Consider the following 27,191-nt stretch of genomic DNA (forward strand, 5'->3'; position numbering starts at 1 on the left):
ACAAGGGGACTAAACTCTATAATTCACAGAAAAAATATTATAGCAAATTAAAAGAATTGCATCCTGTCCTGTGAGGTGCACAGTAGCATCCCTGGAAAGGCTTTCTGAAAGAAGTTGGGGACACTCACAGGCACCTTGCAGGGTCAGGCTCTGAGAAAAATAAAAAAAAAAAAAAAAAGAAAAAGACAATGAAATTAATTATCTCAAAAAGAGGTAGAACAAAGATAGTAGAATGATGCCTAACTGAGTCTGGCAATAGATTACAAGCAGATTATATACAATCAATCTGTTTGAACTCATGACTTTGACATTGTTGTGCATTATGATGGTTCATATCTAAATATTATTTTATCAAGTATAGCTAAAACAAGCAAACATGTCTAGGTAAATTATTGTTTGTTACAATTCCATTCAGAAACACAGATTTGCAATTCTTTTACTTCCTCATTATATCTTTGTACAGCTTTAAAATTTAATTACAATGTGCAAGATTATTCTAATCAATTAAGAGATTTAATCATCGTGCCTGGCCTTGGAGACACACTGTTGATAGGAACTTTTATTTTATGCTTCAGTCTTTTCTTTAAATCTTTGATATTGAATATGAGTTAATGCATGTGCATAACATATTTTAGCAAAAAACTGAAAATCACTGCAACACAGTAGAATGTAACCAGCACAATAATTAATAATATTAGAGTTTAATTACTAAATCATTATTAATGTATTTTCCTAATTTCTCAAATCATTAAAGCCACTCTGTTAGAAATCCTAGGGTAGGCATCCTTTATGAAAGATTTTTTTTTAATCTACCATAAAAATCAAAGCTATCTGAATAATGCATCTGTCACTTCAGAAAATGCAATTTTCTTCACAATAATATTTCAAACACATTATAATTCAAAAAATCAAATGTTCCACTTTCATGCTCTTAATGTAATGTTAAAACACCTCTTGTCTTAGAAGTCTGTACTTGACAAAGAAATGTTTCACTTGGTTCTCCAAAGTAATACTGACATGCTGTTAAAAAAAATTGTTTGGGTTCTAATTAAACACTGTGACCTGAATTCTTCTATTACTTTGTAGTAAAACTAGATCACAAGTTTACCATCTCATTGAAAAGATAAGTATCTTTCACATCATTTGTCATCAAACCTACAAAATTTGGAAACCAAGCACTCAGTGAAACTGAACTAGAATTTTATATTCTTTTACCGTGAGATATTTGAAGATGAAATTGAAAAATATCTTATTCTTGTGAGGGCACTGTTTTCTAGATAAAGCAAACATATTTTAGAGATTTAAAATAAATATCAATCTCCAAATGTTATTTTTAGTGGATGCAAACTTACTAAACAATCTAAAGCAAAAATTGATAACTTTTCCTTTTGGTTCTGATATCTTTGTCTTGGTTTGAGATAAAACAGAACTAATTTTCTTTTCAGTAATTTTACTTTTCAGCTAAGTCTCTTCTAACTAACTAACTCTCTGAAATTAATGGCATATTTTTCGGACAGTGTCTGTTTCTGGCAGTGATAATGCCTGATGTTTACAGTTTATATCAAGGAATGGTAGGTTAATGGTAGTTAATACCAAGGCAGAGAAGCTCTTGCTTATACTTAGCGCTACAACAACTAAGGTCAGCTAACTTTGTTATGTACCAAGTTGGAGGGTTGGAAGCGGAAGAATGTAAAGGGGTCACACCTGCAGGGAGGAGCAGACAGGACAGCTGACCCAAAACCGACCAACAGGGTATTCCATCCCTTCTGCATCACGCTCAGTGTAAAAGCTGAGGGATCAAAGGGGTCAGTCTCTCTCTTCAACGGCTGGTGTCCTAGGAGGACTCTGTGTCTGCCTTTTGCTATGGTGTTTGATAATCATCTATACTGTGATAAGCTGGATAATGATTTTATCTGCACATCTTAGGCATCACGTAATGGATTCTATTACTAATTACACTTTCAATTTTACCTTGGGAAAGTTTACTTCACCCTTTTATGTATATGCCAAATTGACACCACCAGAGCTAGGGGATTTTGGAAATGATCATTATTACCAAATCATGATTTTATTATTAATTCTCTTGCATGTGTTGCAGGCGTGATTTTATAGTAAACTTTGGTGCTGTCAAACCAGGACAATCTTGTTTAATTGTTTTGATATTGTTGTGAAAAGCAGAAAAGCTGTTCATATTTACAAAGAAGGGAAGAAATGTGTTGACATAGGAGCTGGCTTTAGGAAAAAAAAAACACTGCAATCTGAGTCCTAGACTCAGTCTAGGACCGAGTCACCATCACATAGATTTAGAATTCTCTGCTTTTTATTCTTCACAACATAAAATATAAAATGTCTTTTTTTTTTTTTTTCTATAGATACTCAGGAATGTTTACAAATGCACAAGAAAAAATAGGAGAAAAGTAAGGAAAACAAAATTGGCCTATTATGGATAAATGTTGTCCCATCTTATTTTAATATCTATTATTAGATTGCCTGACATAAGAATCTTATACTACAGATCCTTCATTTAATTTTTTTTATGTAATATTGTATGCTGTTTAACCCATTGCAATAAATATTTGCAAATCATAGAGTTATAGAATAAATTCACTTTCACCCAGGAGGTCATAGAATCCAGCATCCTCCTCAGGGTAATGTCAACAAGTCACTAATTCAGAACAGGGTGTTGTCCAGTCAGGTCTCAAAAATTTCCAAAGATAAAAATTCCGCATCTTCTCTGGGCAACATTTTCCTGTGTTTAATTATCCTAGTAGTAATTTTTTTTCTTTATGTCATGCTGGACCCTTCCTTGTTAAAAAGTATAAAGCACTACACTGCCTTGGAAAGAGCATAAAATCTTTTTCGATCAGCTCCTCTTTTTAGACAATGCCTAGTAGGAAAACCCCTGCCTGATGCTAAAAAAGGCCCACCCAGCTCCTCCAGACTCCCTTCACAAGCCTTGTGCACCAGACCCCAAGCAGCTTGGTGACCCTTACTCAAACCTATTCAAGTACTGGGGGGCCTAGAACTGCTCACAGTATTTAAATGTGGTCTAATAAATGCCATTATGGGAATAATCACTTTCCTTGATTAACTGACTACACTCCTATTAATGTAAATGCAGAACACTCCAGCTCAATCAAGAAGACAGGCATAAAAAAACAAGGAAATTTCAATACTCAAATGATCTGATGCAATTTTGAAGATTGATCTTCCCGATCATTGATAAAGGGTACTCTTCCCGTTTACCCATCTCTATGAGTGTTTATTCTAACTTTTCAGATACAGTCTCTTACCTAATCACTAGCACCTTCAGGTGTTTGAAATACTTGAAAAAGGAGACTTTAAATGAACTTTACAAAACCTGTGCTCTGCTTTTCTTCTTTGCTCTTACCCACTGAAAAGTTAGAATTATTCTTCCAAAACTATTGGCTAATACAAATAACGTTTAGGTGTCAGCAATCTTAGCAGTCCACCGGAAAAGGAAGATATTTGTCAAACACAATTCTGCTTTTGGGACATTCCATGATATTAGAAATTAAAATTATTATGCCCAATGAGCAGATGGAAGACCTACTTTAGAACTGCATCATTTCATTTGCAAATTGTTTGAGACAGATTATAATTTATTCAAGCTCCGTATTCATATAGCGTTTTAAATAACGGAGCCTCGAATATACATGCCTGCTAAGTAAAAATAATAGTGAACATTTAAAAAACAAGAACAGTTCTTTTGAAAAACCTGCTCAGACCATTCTCTAATCAGATATTGTATTTTTCAGTGCAGCCTCTGAGTGTATGGGAAGAACAGAAATGATCATAAACAATGTCTGATGAGAGAGAATACTGTATTATGTTTGGCATAGCTACATAGAGTCATGAATAAACAGTGTAAACAAAGACTGACTATACTTCATACCGTGCTATCTTGTTGTGGAACCTCTCAGTGCTCTTTATGTGCAATGCACATAAAGGAGACCAGCTTCAGCAAAACTGCTTTTCTATATCCCATGGAAGGCAGTATGCAGGGGCAGAAAGTGAAAAACATCTCATGATTCTCACCTTTGAGATCCTAAAAAGTTCAGTTCAACACAAAACTTTGCTGTTCTTCTAAGGCAAGATCTATATTGGCAGCATCAACTAAGAGGCCCCTTCTCAGGCATAAACTTTCCAGTTGTCTAAGTTGAGAATGTCTGTTTACAGACTCAATAGCAGCCCATCTTTAGTCTGTTTGGCTTAAGGACCTGGTATGGTATCAGCTGTACTCTACAGCTAGCATCCCAGCCTCCCTTTTTATTTAGGAGCTTGTTTTTGCACCGGACATCATCTTGCCATGACAATACAAGATTCTGTTCCTTAATTCTTGACCTGCAGGCACCCACTCCTCCTCTCCAGTGTCCATAGTTTGAGACAAACTTAGGAAGAGACACATTACTAATTATGGATAAAATAGAGCATTTTCTACAGCTTTGATCAGTAAATAAAGACAGTCTGATAGGACTCAGTCTAGATGACCTTAAATGTGATTGTAGATACAGGGTTTCATGCTCATAAACTATATTCAGTGCAGTATATTCTGTCACACACTGACTGCTGCTTTCAATTGTTTTCATAAAAGATGTGTCTACCACATTCTGTACAAATCGATTCAATTCAAAGCTGCTGAGAACGTATGTATAAAAGTGTACCCTCCACCAACTTCAGTAGTTCTCTCTCTGACAGTATTTTGTTTTTAAGTACTTTTAGGTTTTAAGTATTAAGTGTATTAAGTATTTTTAAGTATTAAGTGTTTTTTTGTTTTTAAGTATTTTTAAGTAGTTTCTCTCTGACAGTACTTTGTTTTAAAAGCAAATTAATAGACATCCTTAGTACAGACTTTAATATCTGGAGTTAAAGAAATTTTTAACTTAAGCTCTATTTTCAGGAGAGCAATACAACTTATTAAGAAGAGAAGAAAATACAAAACCTGCAATTTAGAGGGAAGAGAAATGGATTAGTGGAGTAATGTTTGCAATTGGTTTTTCATTATACCAACACATGGCTGTCTAGGATTATTACACAGAACTGAATTTAAACCTCTTGTGAACATACTTATCTTTATGGGATAAAGACTGATCGGACCCATTACTAATATTTACACACCATTTTAGTTTTCTGTGTTGTTTTCTGATATTTGCAAAACAGATATGTACTGTTATTAAATCATATCCAGCATGTTACCTGTTAAATTCTTACAGAGAACTTTCACCAAAAATCTAAAACAGTCTCTTTTTTTAGGGTGGGCATTTCTTTTTTTTTTTTTTTTCCTGAGGAACAAAAATCCAAAATACATGGGATCTTTAAATCACAGGTCAGTACTGAATATTTAACTAAAAATCCATAATAGTTAACAGTTACCATTATAGTGACTGGAGTTAAAGTCTTGTTTAAAAATCCATACTGACTTACAACTTTTCATCCTTATCTCAGACATGATACTGTCTTCCATTCTGTCCCAAATGAAAGTCACATAATGAGTGTGGAAAGGCTAAGAAAAAAAGATCTATATTTTATAGGATAGTTTGAAATTACAAGACAAAAAGGAAATGCAGTAAATGGAATTCTTGGTCTGATGCAGTCAGATAGAATACTTCCCTATATTCATGGAATTGTGGGTAATTTTGAGCAGTGGAAGGGAATACTGATTTTAAAGAGGTATGGTGCAAGTATGACTTAAAGGAGCAAGTATGACAAAGGACTAATGAGATAACTTACTGGTAGCTGTGTTTAATCTATTTAAATTACATTCTTTTCAGCAATATTACAACCAGACAATGCTGCTGCTCTGTTTTTGAATATGAACAGGTAAATCAATTAGGAGAAAATGATGCCTACAAAAATATTATCTAGAGCATGATCTACAAAATAACAGACCCTGCATCGCTCAGTAATACATGCCACAGACACAGATAGCACACACAGTGTGCATACTATTCTAGCATTATTTCAAACCTGCCAAATTAACCTACATACTTTTCCTTCATTCCCTCACTTTTCTTTGGATAAGGACTATGAAGAAGTTGAAAGGAAAGATGATTACCCACTTATATGCACACAGACCTCTCTCTTGCACTATCAGACCAAGAAGTGGGCAGAATGTGGGCAGGCTTTCACTTCAAAACCCTTAGCACAAAGATTTCACAAGCTGCAAGCCTTCATCTAATGAGCGCAATTTGAGAAATGAAAAGAACCTTACCTCATCTTCTTCATGAACTGCTGAGCATATTGATTCAATACTGGATATTGTTGAACACAACAAGGTACCACGGCATTCATGAGAGATACTCTTAGCTCTAGCAAATTACACATTCTCCCATTCACCAGAGCAAAGAGAAAGAATGATTCTTCCTGACATTGTTTTTCAGGGCTTCTGTACAGGACTACACCCTCAATCCAGATCTTACTGCATAAGTCTAACTGACAGTCAGACAAATTACAATACTTTAAAACTTTTTCAAGAATATCCAGGATATGAGATGGATGTTTTATTATAACTTATTACACTACTCAACAATAAAACATGTTTCTTCTTCGCTCTATTAAAGCCTACATTTCTTTTTTCTAAATTATGCTTTTTAGAAAAATCAAGAATTTTTGTTTGTCTGCTTGGATATCAGACCCAACTCATTACCTCACTTTATCTCCTGATTGCTGGGCGGTGAACACAGTCTGTTATTGCCAACACCTCTGCTCAAATACTCTTGTCAGTGCAGTAATTGCCCTGCCTGTACTGTGGTCACCTTCCACATCATCTTCACTCGTGGAGCCACTCTGGTTTTGCTGCTCCCTGAAAGAAGTAGTCATCCAACACTTCTTTTATATACAAAATATCCCCATCTAAAATAGTTCCATTGAATCACCATCAACTCTCCATTGCCTATAAATGGAACTTAATGTGACTGACTTTTTAGATACCTAAAAGATTAACAGTAAGGTTTCTAAACTTAGGCGACATTGATCAATGCAAAATCTAGAAAGGTACAAGATTCACTTGCAAGTTGTGTACCATCTTTACAGAAGTGTGTTCTTTAGCTCTGCCCCTATCCCTTTAAATGGCTTAAAGGCACCAATAACTTTAAACATGAACAGGATCCTGATAAATTCTATTAAGTCAGGGATTAAATAGATATGTGTAAGTTATTGCAGGGATCAGGACCAAAATCTTCACTATATGAATAAAAATATGCTGGCCCATTTCCTGGTTAATATTCAAAAACTAAACCTTCAATTAACTCATACACAAGTAACATAAAAACTATACAGTAAACTTCTGCTGTAAGCAACACAAACAATGCAGGAATAATATCATCCAGCAAAAGTGGATACACGATGATTTATGGAAGTTACCTACTTTTACTGCTGTATTAGCTACTAGTCCTGCAGTTAAATTTGATGTACCACTCTAGGCTACAGAAATCTGCAGATTGGTCATAGCTCAAATCTGAGCCAAAACTGAGAAAGGTTTTTTTGTTTGTTGAAAAGAAATACTGTAAAACATAGACAAAGTATACATCTGTTCTCAAGCCTGCTGAAGACAAAGAGAATCTTTCTTTTGCTTGTAATGTGCTTAGGTATTTAGTACTATTCTACTTGACATACACTAAAGAAAGATAACTTAAAAGTGTCAGAACTATTAAAAAATTCTTAGACTATTATGTGATAATTTGTATAAGTACATAATAACTGAAACATTTGTTTCTACTGCTGTGAATCGAGGGTTTATTAAAATTCATTATATTCTGCATTAAAGAAATAATGTATTACAATTGTAATTAAAGATTATTATATGCTAGAAATAAGTGTGAAAGATATATATACAACCTCATTTTTGCAGCACTAGTTGTGCTCTTATTGCTTAATTTATTAAATAAACTGATTTCAGTCTTTAAATAATTTTTGAACTTCCAATACGTCAGTCCATCTATTTCTTGAACAGAAAAAATGTGGATAGATGCTAAATGCGGACAAATGCTAAATGCTAAAAGACTCCGAAGAAAACTTTTATAAAATTACTATCTTTCAAAGTATGTGAACTTTACATTGATTATAGACTTCTCCCACAGCCAACGTATCCTGACTTCTGCTAAATATATTGAAATCTTTAAAAACAAATATTTCTGGACTAAACAGTTCTTAGATATCTCAAGTAAGGTATAGTAGCAAAGGTGTTCGAAGAGTTGCCCCATGGTTAGTTTTAAGCCAATTTTAATGAACATTTTTATTAACAATCTGGAAGAACGTGTAAATAACACAGTAATAAAAACACTGGAGGAAGTACTCTTGAGGAAGTTATGAACACTAAGGAGGGCAAATGACTGCAAAGAGCTTAGAAATATTAGATTAATAGTTTAGGAAAACAGAAAGTGAGATTAACCTGAACTCCACAATGTTACCCAGCGATATATAATAAAAGCAGTGTTATTGTAGCAGATGAACACAGAAGAGGGTGCTATTTGTAGCAGAACAGGCAAAAAGTTAAAACGACAGGGGAAGAAAGCCTAGGGGTGGGTAGAACCAACTCAGAAGCTTCCTACAGTTTGCCTGCAAGTTAGGCCCAGATATCCCATTAGAAATAGGAGAAAGAAAGATAAGACTTCCCCACTGAAGATTTCCTGAACAGAAAGAGAATCTGAGTGAGCAATGAGCCAGACTAGCTGATTTCTAGAGCAGCCTTGGTAAGGGGAGGAACATTAGCAAGGACCCAATGTGTGCATGTGGTGCTCTGACAACCCCTAAACAGTGGAGCTTCCTTCAGGAATATTAAGCAGCTAGTGCCTCTTGGCTGTTGCAAATTCTGCCAAGGCCAGAGAGTCAAGTTATTTAAAACTGGCTTTATACTTAAAGAGTCACAACTTGTCCTGACTGCTGTATCTGAAGTACAGCTCAGATGTGTTAGAAAACATTTTGCCCCCTTTTTGGTGACACAAGTAAACTGATATATCCAATATGATTTTCCTCTTTCTATGATTTGCTCTCTAGTGCTCTTAACATACTTGAGAATCTTTAATTCTTCATTTGTATTATTTATTCCTATACCTAGATAGTAATAAACAATTGGATATTAATTCCAAAACCAGGTTATTCTCAATATTTATTATTTGCATTTTCCTTCTAAATAACCTACACAAAGGTGTTTTATATAACGTTCTTACTTCTCTACCTGAGAACATTACTATTATTTACCTAAATATGTGTTTCCCTGAGTATATATTCCCTGAGTGATAAAATGGGAGAAACAGAAAACTGACTACTTTGGAAATTTCTCATCTCTGCTTCTAGAAAGACTTTTGAATATCCAGGCAATCCATAAGGTTTTTTCCCAGCCAGAGTTTAAAAATCATCTTTGAGGATTCAAAACAATTGAGAAAAAGAACTATTTATACAATACAAACTGAATGGAAGTGGTACTAATTCCACTGTTATTTGAAAATAAAGATGAGTTATTTGAAAATAAAGGCCAGGAGGAGGCAGGGAAAGGGAGAATGACCAAAGTTATCTCAGCAGGGAAAGTGGAGATGTAGGGCAAACACCAATCTCACAATCTACACGATTCCTGAATCTCCTGAGATATCCCTGTCTTTGGTGGGCCAGAATTTGAAAGATTCTGTGCAGCCAGAGATATTGTAGTACAGTTTTACTGACTGGCTGGCTGTTACTCTATCACCTCTTCTTGGTGCTTACTCATTCTGTTTCTCTCCTCTTTTTCCTTTTTTCTGTATTTATATTTGATGTCTGGTGCTACTGGCAGTAGGGTAATGGAAGAAGCAAACCACACACTCTTTTGCTGCACACATGCTTTTAGAAGGATTAAGTACCTGGGCTGGGAGGGGGCTGTGTGTGAGGCTACTGTGAGAAGAGGCCAGTGGCCTATATACACAAATATAGACCATTATTTTCTATATAGAATTGATTCCCTTCATCGCTTCTTTTACTTCTGCTAAATCTCATACACATTTTTGCCTCTTCTCTTTCTGCTGTCTCTCCAGCTACTTCTGGAATATTTACAGAAGCTTTAGAAATGTTATATACAAATGAAACTGTGATACTATCAAGATATGCATGAAATGAACCTAAGTAACCATGTAATCTTCTTAGTGTGACCCTTTTCAGCTCCCACCCTCCCCCACTATTTGTTTGCTCACTTGCTCTGTCATGTCTAAAATTAGACTTGTATGCTTCCCCAGGCAGAAACTACATCTTATTTCCTTTGTGAAGTCTGTAGTATATTTTAAACTGTGCTATTTAGTTCTGGGTGAGAAAAATCTTCCTCAGCCCATGATACTTTTCAGGATTTCAAAGAAATCTTAATCTGTATAAGAAAATATAATCTTTCAATTTGAGAGCCACAAACTGTTGTGTTTACAGGAGTGTACTTGAGAGAAGTACTGCTATAAACTGGCTTATGCTTTTAACTCTTCTGTAGAAATCTACTTCTGCCCACTGTCAGAAGTAAAGTACTTAGATAAATGAATTAAAACTGTATTGCATCCTTGGTATTTTTCAGAGAATGGAGAAAGTCCAAATTCAAGTCATTGTTTTTCTTCAGTCAGTAACTGACATGAACAGGATAAAACTGCTCTCTTTCGAGGGGCACCTGTTTCTCCTTCTACTGTCTTCTCTTATTTTGACTAGAAATTCTATTAAGAATGTGAAAGTTTTGGAAAAAACATCACATTTTCTAGAAATGTTTTGCTATGACACGTTTTCCACTGAAGAATTACGTTCCTGGTGATTCCTGGACAGCTCTGGCCAATAAATTATGTCATGAACAATAATACACTTCAGGAGAGTTAAAATATAGGAAATTACTTTTTCTAAGTTTGAATGAAACTTTACCGGCTTATGATTACAGTGTGAAGACAGACATAAAGCCTACAAGACAGGAGATATGATCCTGTATCACAGTGTGTCTTTATTGATCAATACTAAGTCTTAACAAAAATTTTAATAATCACCCTAAACCACGCCTGCAGTACTTGAATTTGCCTTAGACCTCTTCCTTCCAAGTATTAATTAGCACTTGGGATTTCTTTTGCTTCAACGTCTTTGACAGATTTGCAGGCCTGAAGTCCTATTACACAAAAAATTGATTTCAAATTTCCTAAAGGTTCATATTTGACAGGTTATTGATGTGCTTATCTTCAGAGCTTATAAATTAATGTTATACATTTTATAGGGTCCCCATTTCCTGGTCTCAGTAGCTCTGTATTGCATCATTGCTACTGGTTTTGGTACATGAAGTAATTGCTGAAACGTTTTAAAACAGTGCTTGACAGAAGGAGAAAACCTTTACAGTTCTTTTGCCTTCTCAGAGAAAAAGTCATCATTACACAATGCCCTGTGTGTAACTATAAAGACTAGACACAAATTTATGGAAGCTGAATTCAAAGAAAGTGTGGTAATAGGTTTATTTGACACTAGGAAATACAGCTTGGTGTCCTCTTGTTCGGGGGTGAGAGGGAGTACTGGATATTTTGGTATTTTTAGTAGAAAAGAAACTACTCTGTTTAAATGTGAAATATGGATAGCAGTAAAATGAAATCAGTCTTTTATACAACAGCATGGTTAAACCATAAAGCTAGTCCTGTGTTATTCTGCTTGTTACTTGATTATGTATAAAAGATAATGATTTAGTTACAAGTCTGATCTCAGGAGGAGCAAGGGGATAAGGCAGAGTAGCTATGGACATGCACCATATGTCTGAAAATATGTACCAAATGAAGTGCTTCTAATGCAGGAGTTAATATATTTTTCTGTGATAAATCTGTACTTACATATACGTACAATATAGTATGTTACGCTATAATTTAGGTTCTACCAATACTCATCAATGAAGAATACTGTGGAAAATTGTTTTTCTCCTTTAATTCTTTGTAATTTGGCATCACAAATAAAATTCCAGAGATGCTGTGTTCTTGTATAAAGTGTTCTAAAATCTCATATTTATAATTATTTTAATTAAACTAGGCACTGGTTAGAAAACACTCATCTTCTATACTAGGATTTCACTCTAATCTCATGATTTGCCAATGCTGTTTCTATATTACAACACTTAATTACTTCAGTGCTGCTTTTATTGGTTAATTTTATAATTTTTGAATTAATTTACTGACAAAAATATCAAAATTATAGTGGACAATCTGGCAGTAGAAGCTGTATTCTCAAAAAGGACTTCATTTTTTTAATAACTTGTTTTAAAGTTGAGGGGTTTCTGCCATGTGTTCCCTTGGAAAAATTATTCTAATAACCCTAAATTGATCAGAGTAACTGAAGCAAAAACCACTGAGGATATATTCTTCTGTTTCATACAGTGTGAGGAACTTCTGGGGAACTGTAAGAAACAATCACAATTACTGATTTTTTTTTTTTGGTTTCTTAGATACTGCAAGGTGCTGCTGTCCTAAGGGTAATGCTTAAATGTACTGACAGTATGGTCATTCTTAAAAATTGTAGTTCAAATTATCCAACTGATATCCTTCCACAAAATAAGAATCAATCACAAGAACTGTAAGGATCGTCTCTTTCCATTAGTTTGCTTTTGAAAAGTATTATTATCTTTAATAAAATTATTATTAGCTTATTATTATCAAGGCAAAAATCATGAAAACATATCATAACATTTAAAGACCGAAAATCCACACCCCTGTCAACACTAGTGGCTCTTATTTATTTCCTTGCCCATCTCACAGATAAAAAATTTGGATTTGATTAGCATGGATTCTACATCTGTTAAAGTTTTGTGCTATGAACTATTGAAATATGTAGACTTTACATGTTCCTGAATAATAAACCCATAGTGATTAAAATAGCAACCCTGCCAAGTGTGGATAAACTGGAAGTTTACAAAGGCAAATGTCCTGAGTTGAATCCTGGAGAAGTAATATGTCTTTAGTGATCACTAGAAAACACAACTGATCTCTGCCAAGATAAACTTTCCTTTACATTTGCAAAGAGAATATTGCATAAATTAGGAAGAGAAACTGCCCCAAAGGTATGATTTCTTCAACTGTGATGTCACAGACTACAAAAAAGAGAGTTGTATTTTCCATCTATATTTTTATCGCTGCTGCTTAAAATATCACTCTGTATCCCCAAACAAACTCAGTAAACAATTTACTGAGCTGTGGTGCTCCAATTGTTTGGGCATATATTGTAAAATAAGAAAACTATTGAAAATGCTTTGCATTCTCAGTGCCATATCTCAGGGAAATACTAAACAAATGATCATCATTTAAAAAAATAAGATATTCAATATGAAACCAGAAATTATGAGTACAACCAAAGATCGGTTCTGACTAAAGTTGAATGAACTCCAACTAGTTAGGTTAGCTGACAAGATAACTAGCGGGTTTTAGCCCACTTTGAATATGGAAAGAATATTAACAGGAAGCCAATGTTTCTGTGAGTCTTACATTCAAGAAGTTGCAAGGATACTGTTGTATTCTTAGAGGAAAGAAAAGAAACAACAACAAAATGCTTATAGAAGTCCAGAAAAGGTATCAAGTACTCTGTATAATCCTGCTACTGTCTCTATATTAAAAGCCCACTTTTCTTCTTAAGTTTTCCCATGCATTAATGAACTGGTTTCACTTATGGTAGCATACGCACTTACGGAAGCCTATTGTTATCCCCATCAGAGGGCTGAAGTGAGCACTGATTTGCAATAAATAAAGGCTTACCTTTATAACAATGTTTATATATACAGTCACTCCTGTCTGGTACATATCAGTGAAATAAAGTACTGTTAACAGCCATCTTAGTTTGGCTGATTAGAATTTATCCTTGGACAGCCCTGGAAGTATTCTGTAAACAGGAAAAGATAAACAATACTGTGCTGAAAATACTAATAGACACGTCTTAACATTATTGAATGCAAGAACACCATCTCTTTCTAGTTGGAGAATGTTACCCTTTTGGTGCTATTACAAATTTTTGGGGTGATCCACATTGAACATAAACCACGAGGTTTACAGGCAGGTCCATAAGGGCAACTCCATTTGATGCTGATCAGTTTTGAAAACTTTATCAAGCAAAACTCTTCTTCATTCATTGTTTCCTCTAAAATATGACTATTATAGCATAGTCAAAAGATAGGTCTATTACTTTCAGGAATTCCTCCAAAAAATGAAGTATTTTCCACTGTCCCATTCTAAGCTTACTTTTAGTAAATAGACGAAGAAAATTTGTAGGGATAGGCCTCTTCATCAGTCCACTTCCATCAAAAGAAATCTCTCACGGCTAGAAAAGGAAAATGTCACACTTATTGTCAGCAAGGGGCAGGGAGGAACATCCAGGGAATTACAGACCAGTAAACCCCACTTAAGACTCTGGAAGATTATGGGAAAAGTCTTCCTAGAAGCCACTAACAGATAGAAAAAGGATAATTTGTCCTTTTCAGAAAAGCCAGAAGAGACTTACCAATGGCAAATCGTACCTCACCAACTTAACCACTTTCAGTGACAAGAAGACTCCTTCTGTGGATGAGAGGAGAGCAGTAGCTGTTACCTTGATTTTAGTGACTGTTTATCAGAATGTCCTATACCATCTACATTGCCAAATTAGGAAGGTAACGCCTGGTTGTCAGTGGACTGCAAGGTTGAGAAACAATTGGCTGGACTTCCGAGCTTGATATAAGAGCAAATAACGAACAGTATTTCTCATTGGGTTAATACAAGAGCAAAAGTAGTTTAATAGCTTCATCAGAAACCTGGATAGTGGAATGGAAGGTATCTCAGCGACTTTCTGGGTAATGCCAAACCAGAAGAAGAAAGGCTGATGCACTGGAGAGCAGGACTGCCATTCAGAGAGAATTTGGCAAGATGGAAGGACAGTCTGACCAAAAACCTCGTGACATTTAACAAAGGCAGATGAAATGTCCTGCAGTTTGGAAGCAGACACACCATGCACAGTACAGGTGGGTACTGACTGGCTGTAAGGAGGCATGACTTGGGAGATTGTGAGGAGACTTGACCTGAGCATGGCTCTGGGACACCTTGAAAGTTCTCCCTGCTTTCAGTGTTGGGTATTGGAGCAGATGACAACCAGAGGTGTCTTTCAACCCAGTTTATTCTATAATCAATTATATTCTCTAGGAGACATCTATTTACATGAGAGGACAAGACTGAGATGAGCGGCCTTTGTTAGCACTGCTCAAGTGAGGCAGAGTTAATATGCAAGTAGCCCTAGTGTACTAGTATGTAGGAAATAATGGACTACATGCAAGTTTGCCTTCAAGCATGAGCCTTCAGCTGTGGGCTATGCAATGCAACAGACATAGCCAAGGAGACTGGAGCAGCCTGGCTTCTCTGATGTGTTTGACACATAAAGTATTACAAGATTGACAGCTCTAATTTTCCAGGAGCTTGATATATTTTCTAAGAACTGGGCCATATTTCTTAATTTTTAATACAGGATGGTTACGCATCTTATGGTAGGCACTTCAGAAATCAGGAATATAAAATTATTAATTATTGTATAGGAAAATATATTGTTTAGTATATAAAAATATATAGGAATATGTATGATTTAGCATATGGAATAATATTATTATTAAAAAGTTCAATATATTAAGAAAAATATTTTTGCAAGTTTATACATGAGAAACTATATTTTGTATTAGAAGGAAAAATACAGCTTATTGTTCATTCAGTCAGACAATTACTGCTATTTAGCCAAGAAGAAATGAATCTCTCGGGAGCACTGTTATGCTTTTGAACAAAAAAGGTCATGTGGGAGATAAATAACAAATTTATGATGGGAGCACTCCTAGTCTGTAACATCTGTCATAACAAAGTTGACAAATATGATCACAGCAGCAAGTATTAGGCCAATTCACAGACTGTCCAATATGCTAAATGTACATCAACCTTAAATGTCCACTAAATGCACAGTCCCAAAGCAGAAATTTCCTGCTTACAACTATTTCCTCTTTCTTTTTTACTTTTGAATCTGTATATTTTCAGCAGTATCCTTTATGGAATTTAGAATATTCAAGAAAAAGCTAGGAAGGAAAATTGTGAAATACATAAAATATAGTATAAATCAAACTTGCACGGGCAAGCTGACATAGCGTTTTGTTTCTCTGACATCTGATATCATTCTCCTCTAACAAACCACCACTTTTGTACTAAGTATTTTGAAGCAAGATAATTATTTTGTACATGGTAAGCAAATAATGAACTACAATATCTAAATCTACACCGCAGCACACAGATACTAAAGTTAGCTTTCACAGCCCAAGTTAGCTTTTACTCAGGCTAAATGCACTGTGTTGCAAGCATGCATTACAAGAAGTCCAGAAATTGCTAACAGTTCTGATAGGCTCCCTTTCCTTGTTTTTTTGAGCAGTAACTCTTGGTATGAAGCGTATTTGGCCAATATATCCCAATACAAAGTCAGTTGGTTTTCGTTTATCCAACTATACAGTGACTTTGCTTGCAGATGTGAAATTTATTTTAAAGAGGAAAAAAAACTGTTAACACCAAGGTGCTGTGCATGAGATTATTAAGAATACAGACCCACAATCAAACATCATTAAGTGATCATTTCTTAATTCCAGGCAGGTCACCACCATCATCTGAGTATTCTCCTTTTGTCTGTCCCATTGATTGTAAGGTCAAATTCATCAGTTTAAACTATCTCCACTGAATTTAAGCTAACACATATTATCTTGCCACAAGGATAACCTAAGAACATTCATTGTTACATTAGTATCAGTCGCAGAGAGTAACTTAAGGAAAAAAAAAAAAGGTGTAATTGTATGTCTTTATCCTTACTAGGGACTGAAAGGCATGATGTGAATTTTGCTATTGATATCAGCAGTTCTTTTAGCTTTAGGCTAAGTTTTCAGACTGCAATATTTTTATGGTCTACCTTTAATAGTTCGGGAGAGTTAATTGAGTGAATAAGTGTGTACATATAAAATAGGCAAGCAAGCCACTGATATAGCTCCTATACACGTGAAAGCAAATCATTAAAGATATTCCATAAAAATATTTTCTTTGAATCTGGGCTCAAAGCGTGTCTTAGCAAGAAATACTTAAGAGTTCTCTAAAGTCTCAGGGACTTCAAGAAAAATTCTGAAAGAGGGGTACCCTTCTTTCTTTCCTATATTTTCTTCTACAACTCCCTGTATGCAGAAAATTTGATTTGCTTCATTCAATCCATTATATTGCAAAAAACCCCCCATGAAACAGTGTCATTTTGTATTTAGAATAGCCTAAATTGACCACGTTTATCACTTGTTTCAAGCAGCAATCACAACCTAAAACAAGAAAACTTTCCTACACCTTCTGCTGATATAACTTTCCATCTATATTCATCTCTAAAATAAGAGAAGTATTTCTCATAAGAAGGAACTGGTTGGTGACCAAAGAAGCAAGTCAGCTGCTTTACAACAGGAACTATTGTTTACATTGTATTTGCTTGCAAATAATCCCCGCTGGGCTCCAGGCTATAGGGTGCTGTAAACTAATTACTACATGCAAAGAGATTTTGACTGTCATATATAGCTGCAGGGAAGCATGTTATTATTCACCACTCTGCTGAGGTGAAAAAGAGAAAACTACAATTGATACCTATTCTATTTTATTTCTTCAAAATAACATTGTTTTTCTCCTCACACTGTAATCTTCTGAAGGAGGTAGTACTAAAGCTCTGCTCCTAAAAGAGATGTTTTTGTTTGGTTTTTGTTGGTTTCTTTTTGTGTGGTTTTTTTTTTTAATAGTGTGTTCTAAACAATCCTGAGAAACACAAAACAAATCTGAGTATTCTGATGGTGTAAGAAATCATTTTACAATTGTATGATTGTCATCTTATATTAGCAGTCTCTCCAAAATTGCTCGAGCATTCATTCCTTCTTTCCATCCTGTTATAATATATAAGTTACAATAATTATGGTAAGTTTCTATACTAATTAAACTGATATCAACACACCCCCACTGAGACTTAATTCCAAATCAGGTGGTTTTCTTCTATAATTACAAACTTGATAACATAGCAAGCTGCTTCAGAAAAAAAAAAAAAAAAAGAGTAATTATTTTATCTTTGTAATTCTTAAAGAATTTTAAACACTCTGATTGTTTAAAAGATAGGCCCAGTTGAGACATAAACGTCATGACTGCATTAAGTATTATTATTTTATTGCTGCAGTGGGCATAGATTTATTTTGGGCAGAGGATTTAGCTATAATATGAATTTTCAGTGATACTGTCAAGAAAAAAAGCAAGCCGTACTTGTATAACATTATGGCATACCTTCATATATCAAGTTACAGTCTTACATTACAAAAAAACAAGCTAATCCTCTTTAAAACAAATAATTATGAATAAATAATGATTATTTAATTATTAATTTTAATTCCAGTATCAAGAATCACTAATTTTATAATTAATGTGGAAGCTAAATGCACTTTATATCCTGAACAGTAACGTCTGAGGAGAACGGTAGCAGTTACTTCCACTTGTATTTCATTGGACTTTATTAAGATATCGTTTACATATATAAAGTACTTCATTATGTAAAAACACAAGGATGGATTTTGAGGGTAATTCACCAAACACTTGGAGGCCAATGGAAGACATGGGGTCCATGAAACTTATTATAACCTGAATTTTATATTTACACAAAAAAGGCATCTTTGAGTATAAAGTTACTTAACATTTTGCACCAAAGAACACCTTTACAGAACTATATTCTCTGGGGATAAAATAATTCAAGTTTTCTACTCCTAATCTGAGCAATTGTTTGCTTTCCAGTCATAATTAGAGATATATTAGCTAGTTCCACCAAGTTAAAATCTTGACTTTTTCCCTAACACGAATGAAGTTTCTCCCTAGTATTCTACTTTGAGCAATCTTTCACCAACTTAAGCTTTTAAAACCCTGTAGTCTATTTCATTTTCACAGAATTCATGGAGAATTCCTTTTTTTTATTAACAAAGTGACAAAACACTCCATGATGGGTTATAATTCTAAATGCATTTCTAAGAGTGTAGAAAGACAATATCATATAGCTCACGTGAACATTTGAACTGCTAAAATGAATCTCCAATTATTTTCAGCTTCTCTTATCACTAATCATTTCCTGATGGTCTGAGCAAATGATTTTAAGAGATGACACTAAAGAAACCTTCAAAGTCAATGTTAGGAAAAGGAATAACTGGATGGCTCTGATGTACTGTAAAAAAAAGCATAAACTTGTTGCCTATATGGCAAATTATTTACACAAGAAATTTATGGAGAATATCATACTTTACTGGGGAAATAAGAGAGGAGAGAGAGGGAGATATCACATTTACTGACAACTTAAACAAAGGGAGGTGGGAGTGAGGAGACAGATTTTCACATCCACGTAAACCCTTAGAGGTGCATTTCAAAGGGTAAAACAATTCCTTAGATATATGTGTTATGACTTGAGAAACTCGTAATAATTTATTGTCATTTAGACAATTATTTTATCACCCGATGAGCCCCTCCCCACCCGGGAAGGGGAATCAGGGAAAACAAGGAAACACAAGGGTTGAAATATAAATAGGTTTAACAGGATAAGATTAAATAATCAACAATAATACTAAAGAACCAGCATTGATCCCGATACTAATATAAAATATACAAGGATAATACTCAGCCAATTCTATCAGTAGGAAGCTGGGCACTCCCAGCAGTGGACAGCAAATGTCAGACATTGGGAGCGCTATGGCTTCAGGAGAAAGGGAAGGCCCCTGGCGTTCAGCACTGGGGCAAGAGGTTTTCTGGACCACCGTCATCAAGGGAGAGAGAGAACTACACAGCAAGCTTTATAATTTATATTGGATGTGACATTCATGGTATGAAATAATCCTATTGGCCAGCTTCGGTCAAGTGCCCAGGTCTTGCTCCTTCTCATCCCTGCACCTGGCAAGGCTCAAAAACACTGAGACCTTGAATCGTACATAGCCTAGTTGGCTATAAAGTAAATATTTTCACAAATTCAAACACTAGAGTATTCTAAAAGTGCAGTTTTCCCACGAATTAGAAGAGAAATTAGTCCTGTGTCACTCAAACCAGGACAATAAGGCACTTCTTTAAGAAGAAACACAAGGACCAATTTTGAGGGTAATTTACCAAACACTTTGAGGTCAATGGAAGACAGTAGTGGTTTCTTCCACTGAGCCTGGCTGAAATTACTCCCTGTATACTGTTTACCATGGGAACAGTAACAGTGGCAATGCTAATGCTGGTAAAGGCTCCCAGAGCATCATCTCTGTCCCTGTGAACTGGAATGGTGCTAAGGTACTTAGAACAGGCTCTGTCCCCCATAGTTTTTAGATCAGCTCACATATGCAAAGAGTACCCAGCCTTACCTCCACTACAGCTGTGGGAAAACCCACAACACTTGAGGGCCCAAGCAAAAGGCAGTTTCCCCACTGATATTGAAAAAAGCCATACGATAGTAGGATTTTTAAAAATATCAGGATATTCAAATACAAATCACACACAGAGCTACCACTCAAGTATATACACATCCATACACATATGCAGATATAAATATGCAAATATATAATGTATATGAAGAAAACTATTAACTGTGCTTAAATTTATGCTGGAATTGCATTTCAAATGCTATCTGGGCAAACGTGTTCCCTAAGTTGTTTCAGACTAATTACTCTTTAAACACTAAATGCACAATTCTAATTCCATTCTGACAATAGCAGTATATACTGTCTCAGTGCGCAGCCCCACTATATTTCAGCTGATAATTCATTTTCTACCACATGATATGAACACAGTGAAAGTCATATGCAAAATAGAGTAGGAAAAACAATTAGCATAAACAAATCCAAGTTATAATTATAATTAAGAACAGTTAACTTGAAGCAAACAGAAAGAAAACCTGAACAAGTTTTTAAAAAGACTGAGAAAAGAAAGATGTTTCAAGTGAAGGTAAGTTATCCAACACATCTATATTCCGTACCCAAACACTCTCAAACACAGTTCTTTACCTCAGTTCTATGTGTACTATGAAAATTGATCAAAATGCAAAGTTCTAGAAATATACAAATATCCAGAAATTTGGATATCTAGAAAATAGCAACATTATTTTCTTTGGAAGGGGGAGTACAGCAGACTAAAAGACTGCTTTTCTAGAAGTGCAAGTATTCAGTTTTGACCCATATCTGACAAGAATAGGATTTGTTTATATTTAAAATTATTTTGCATATTTGAATGCAAATGCAAAGCATCTTCCAAGAAACCATTTTTCCTGTTGTCGATTCATGCCTTTTATTTCTATTTCACATAATACTACTAACTCAGGTAAGCAAGAGTCTGATCTCTTATTGTTTGCATCTTTGTTCTTTATCCCTTGCCTGGAGTGCAACTGAAAAGTGGAAAGAGGAAGGCCACTTACTATTGTTAGGTGTCTCACTGGCACGCTAGCTACAACTGTCAGAAATAGGAATTTCTGGAAACCGAATTAGTAGTAAGTTGAACTGCCTGCTGGGATTCTATCAACTGCATCAGAACTTCCCTCCCTTTCTTCAGTCTGAAGTACCACCTGTATATAGCTTTAAAAGTCCTGCGGAAGATCTGTCTTTTACTCATTGGAGATATGTTCCTTATTTTTATTTTTTGGTTGTTAGAATTATTTCCCTTTGTCTAACCTTTAAATGTCATGAAATAAAGAAGCTAATGCTGGCCAAAAAGGGTGCACTACAACCTTAAGTTGGAAGTTAAACAAGCCTTGATGCTAAGACCATCAAAAGAACAGGAACTACAGAGAACAACAGTACATTCATTTCTGTGTTTTGTCCATTTTGTAGTCTAGGCTACATGTAAGAAAGAGTCTGCTCCTACTTGCTCAGAGATTTCTAATGTAGCAGAAGAAGACACAGCCCCACTCAGTAAACTGAAGGCATCAGTTGGGATGAACCTACTGCAAAACACAAATATAAAGGTAGAAATGTTTATGAAAGATAGAATATTATTATTATGAAGATTTTTTTACCCATAAAAAGTATTTAATGTGATTATTTTTATTACCGTTGTTGCTATTACTAAGCTATAATTTCATAATGCATGTTTCTGGGGAAAGAATGGAGTAAAGCAGTGCAGTGCATCTGGAAAACTTACCCTTAATTCTCTGAGATTTGTGTAGATTATAGCTTTGCATGTGGTATGAGTCTGAGCATATCATAGCATTCAGTCCTAGTCAGATTAATCAGTGTTTGAGTTCTGCTGCACAGTGTATCCTTCTGAACAATTTGATTTTTTCCTATGATTCCCTAAAGATTTTTTCATGTCCTCTGGCAAGTTAGCTTAATCAAATCTTTTCATATGTATGTATTTCCTGGAAGTACATTAGAAGACAAAAATGTCACCTGTTTTATACCTCACAGATTCTGCCTTACATTGCCATCAGTTAAGAGACACTGAATCCTGATGAATTGCTTTGTAAATGTTTTGGGGAACTGCATTATACAGGTTTGACATATTTTTCAATTAATAGCAATGTAAGCCACAAAACAGTGGCAAAATGCAGAAATGCACTCAAACTCATACTCTATCACTTTAATGAATGCATATTCACAAATGCCTCTCTTGAGAAATTAACCATTTGGAAGCAATCTCTCAGAATTATGTGTAAAAATGACACTTGAGCAATTTATTAAATAGTTTAGTGAGGCTATCATTTTCAAAGCTCTTAGTTAACTGCTTATTTCATTCTGAATAGGCTAAGACCTGAGATCTCCATTAGCGTTCAACAGGAGAATATGAGAAGTGCTAGGTAGCTGTAAACAGAAGATTAAAATGCATGGATGCCTTACATGGTAGACTAAATGGATGCAATTATCACAGGATTATACAAAGATGAGGCATTCAAAATCACCACCTGTCCACTTGCAAATGAGAGCTGTGTAAGTGGAAAACAGTGGTCTGTCCTTCAATGAATATTCCTAACAAAATCTAGGGTTCAGTTTTAGGCCCTTTAGGATGATGGTCATGTTAAGTTCACCCATTCTCCTAAGGAAAAGTAGTGCATTTACTGATTGTATATTCCACATGAATAGATAATTGTTTAGATATTATATACAGGTTCCTTTAGTATACAAGTGAGTTTAACAACTCTTACTGTCTATTACTGACCCATACGTAATGCTGTTACGCACAATTAAAAAATACTACTAAAAAAACAGACAAGAAAACCTAATATAAAAATCACTCACGGAACAAAGCCAATAAATTACTATCTGCATCATGAAAGTGTCACATAAAAAAAAAAATAAAAGTAGCATAGGAATACCTCCTCCTTGCAATGGGAAAAGGATATCGTTTGGAGAGGGGAAAGGTGTTTGGGATTTGTTTTTGTTTTCAGAGCAGATTCTGTGTATTGTCCGGGTAACTGTATTTTCCTTATGAGAAGTTTATTGCTGTTGACACAGCTTAGGCTTCACAAAGAATATTCCTGCTGGATGTACTTTCTTATGGGTTATTACCGCAGCCACCAACAGACTGCAAAATTAACGTCAACTCAGTTGTAGGAGAAAGGAAACACCAGCAGGAATGCACTGGAGCATAGTAATTATTGCTCTATGTTCTCTCTGGGTGGCTCAATTATACCTGAGTAAGAATTTCAATTAAAATTACTGCAAACTTGGAAGTGCACATGTATACATTCTGAACGTCTGGTTTTTATACTACTGGAATTTTTGACATTGTTTTCTTCAATTCAATTCAACTACAGGTGTAGAAATCATTAGCAATGATGTTGTTATGACAAACTTATCTTGCTTTCATTTTATTAGTAGATGTGTTCACAATGTCTAGCAGTTTTGTTCACAATGAAAAAAAAAAAAAAAGAAATTGCAGTGCAGCTCATGTAGCCACTCCCAGTTAAGCTAAGAACACATTTGGTAGCTTTGTTCTGGCCCAGCTATATTTATTCAACTGGGGTGATCTAATCTAAAGCTACTACGAATGGTAATGATTCTTTCCAGTTTTGAGAAGCAGAAAGAAAGTGAAAAGGGCCATAATTAATTATATTATTAAGTCAAGCAACAATCAATATCAGTAATGCATGATCACTAGGTCTCTTGAGAAAACTTGAAAAAACCAAATCACTTCTAGTTCATGCTCTTAAGAATCATGCTTAATCGTATCTTACACATTCAGCTACAAAATTCCTCACAGTCTTAGGCAATGCAAGATTTCACTTTTCCTTTATCTATATCTGATAACAGCAGTAAAATGAAGCAGCTCAGGGAACACCACTTACTCCTTTCAACTTTGCCTGAGCAATTATTGTTTACCTACATGAAACAGAACTATTTTTTTCATATTTTACAATCTAACAAGAGTAAGCTGGCAACTAGAGAAATATATGCTTTCAAATACTTGTTTATATTTTTTTTTTATTTGACTCTATACTTTAAAATTTCAAATAAAACATTTTTTTTTACTATAAACAAGGAAGGATGTTTCAGAATTATAAAAAGGATTACTATATTGTCACTATATTTCTCAAAAGATTCAACATGTTTTTTAGTTTTAGAGCGCATATTAGCCACAAAAATGAAAACAGACAGTATTGAAGAGATAAAGGCTAAGGAGATTGGTTCTATTTCTTTCTTATTCATTCTCAAATGCAAAATATCCCTGCTTCACAATTTTAAAGAAAAAGACCAAAAGTCAAAAAATTGGTGTTTTGGTTTGGATACATTACTTAAGAGCAGACCTTCCTGAACAAACTTATTATGTAATGTACTTCCAACATACTGGACTTTCAGCCAAGCGCAACTGCAATAACTTAATGTTCAAGTCATATTCTCCCTGTAGAAACATACATGTAATTCATTTTGGTTTATGCTTCTTACAAAAAAAACCCCCAAACTTTCATTAAGCAATAAACAGAGAATAAAATCATTAACTAAGGAGAAACTACCACTATTTTATCCATGCTTCTTTGATTAAGGACTGACAGAATGGGCCCAAATCTTATTGTAGCTCACTTGGATATAACACTACAATTCATCCATCCAAGTTTAAATTGCTTTATATTATGAATGAATAATTTTGCCCTGCTATAAAGCAAGTTCTTACACGTACATCCTTGATGGCAGAGTGGCTTTAAATTTGAGAATGAAGCAGGAAAAAGTTCATGCAAAAGAACAGTATTGTTTTCTGTAAATGAAGCAGTCATAACACATCAGGCAACTCAATAAAAAGATTTTCACCTGACCACAAACACTTTTCTTGCTGTTCTTTAAAACAAAACAAAAAACAGTGGTTGAACTATTGTATTGATCTTTTTTGACCTGAAAAAAGATGTTTGAATTTTTATCAACTGAAAAAAATGTTTAAAAACTAATGCAAAGAATTGAATGCTCCAATGCATTTTCTTGGACTAATTGGGTGAAATTACAAGCAGTATTATTGTAAGCATCAAACAATTAAGCCACATTTTGACTTTATGAAGTATTCTCAATCAAAGAAAAGGATGTCACTAACAATTTAACTAAACATATTTGCTTTTATGTCACCATTTAGTATAATGTATGACTGCATGAGACAGCAAATTCATATCTGGATTGCCCCTAGCAATATTTTAAATTTATAGGCACTAACTTTTACTGAATCTACATAGTCAAAGATAATATATGGATAAATATATGCTTAATTTACACAAAATTACTAGTTATCATATAGATATATACTATCACATTAACTTTTATGATTAGTTATGTGCACCAATTATTTTATGTGCATTTTTATGCCTTTTTAAAACTGAATGTCAAAATTACATACAATAAATAAAAGTAGAATAATATTTGTTTGTGTGGTTTTTAGTAACGACAGCACAGTAAACAGGTAGAGACACTTTTAACGATACCTATGCACGAAGTTTTTCTAATCTTTGGACTTTAAAAAAAAAGGTGACATTTATTGTTATAGATAAAGCTGCTCAAACAACAGCAGTTATTCAACGTCTGGAAAAAAACCCCAACATTTTACCTAAATTGAAAGTTACCTGTACCTCATTAAGAAACAAATTTTGCTTTTAATTTTTTTTCCCCCACATTGGTGTCTTCGACTGACAAATCAATTAAGCAAAATATTCATGATTCTTGAAATTTCTTTTTCAAAAGAGTGAAGCCTACCTGTTTACCACTCTGTCTGTCATGATTTATAAATTATTTTAATCAACAACAATTTTCAGTCTCGACACATGCCATTTAACCTAATTGAACTGCTATACATAAATTTGCAAACCAGGAATTATTAACAGGGAAGTAGGGAAAAACTTACCTAATTGTCACTTACTACAATAAAATAAATAATCAGGTGCATATTCTGAACCAACTTAGATGACAGTTGCAGCTTTTGTTTCATAATGGTCATGATGCCGGTAACATTCATAAAGGCCCAAATTCAAGGCCATATTTTTCACCATTGCTTCAAATACTAACTCAATAAACTCAGGAGAATATTTTACCCTATGTGCGTTCCCCTCATTGAATTTTCTTCACCTCACTTTCTTCTACTTAGCTGCACTCCATGTTATCTTTGCTGGCTTATATGTTCAAACGGACCTTAGCTAATGTCTACAGAAGTTGATGGAAATATTTCCCATGATCTTCAGTGGACACTGTAGTAGCCCTACAGTCTGCAGTATAATGTTTCCCAAATCTATGAATTAAACTGTGGATTTATCTGATACACAAAGAATTTACACAACAGACAGTGTAAACAGGTTAATGAAATGCATAGAACATGAAATAAAGTGACATTACACAGCACCATCTAGGAGGTAGATTTATTATTTCACTAAAATTGTTATAATCAGTAGGAATGTTATTTTTAATGGAGCATAATAAATATTAACATGAGATTCTCATGATGCCTGCTATTCTCCCCACTGATGAATAGTTCGTTGTTTTTTTCTCAACTCTACTGCTTTTCTCAACTCTCTACTAGGGAAAACAGATAATGAAAGTTTCTACAAAAAAACATATTCTATTTCTGACTAGTATTAGTACTAGCATTTCATCTGCAACTGTTGAAAATTACAACAAAATTGAAAGTTGCCCACACGCTACAGGGAAAGTTTCTTTATAATCTCCACCAGTTGTTTTACACATGAAATGTTACTTGCATTTCTAATCACTTACACTTGCACTA

At 34.5% G+C, this 27,191-nt stretch overlaps 1 protein-coding gene across 4 annotated transcripts in view; it reads right to left on the bottom strand.

Moving 5' to 3' along the window:
- The window catches only part of GRIK2 (glutamate ionotropic receptor kainate type subunit 2), a 420,597-nt gene that overhangs the window by 101,908 nt on the left and 291,498 nt on the right, over positions 1–27,191 (bottom strand). The window lies entirely within an intron of this gene.

The sequence above is a fragment of the Larus michahellis genome, chromosome 3 (genome assembly GCF_964199755.1).
Source record: "Larus michahellis chromosome 3, bLarMic1.1, whole genome shotgun sequence".
Lineage (NCBI taxonomy): Eukaryota > Metazoa > Chordata > Aves > Charadriiformes > Laridae > Larus > Larus michahellis.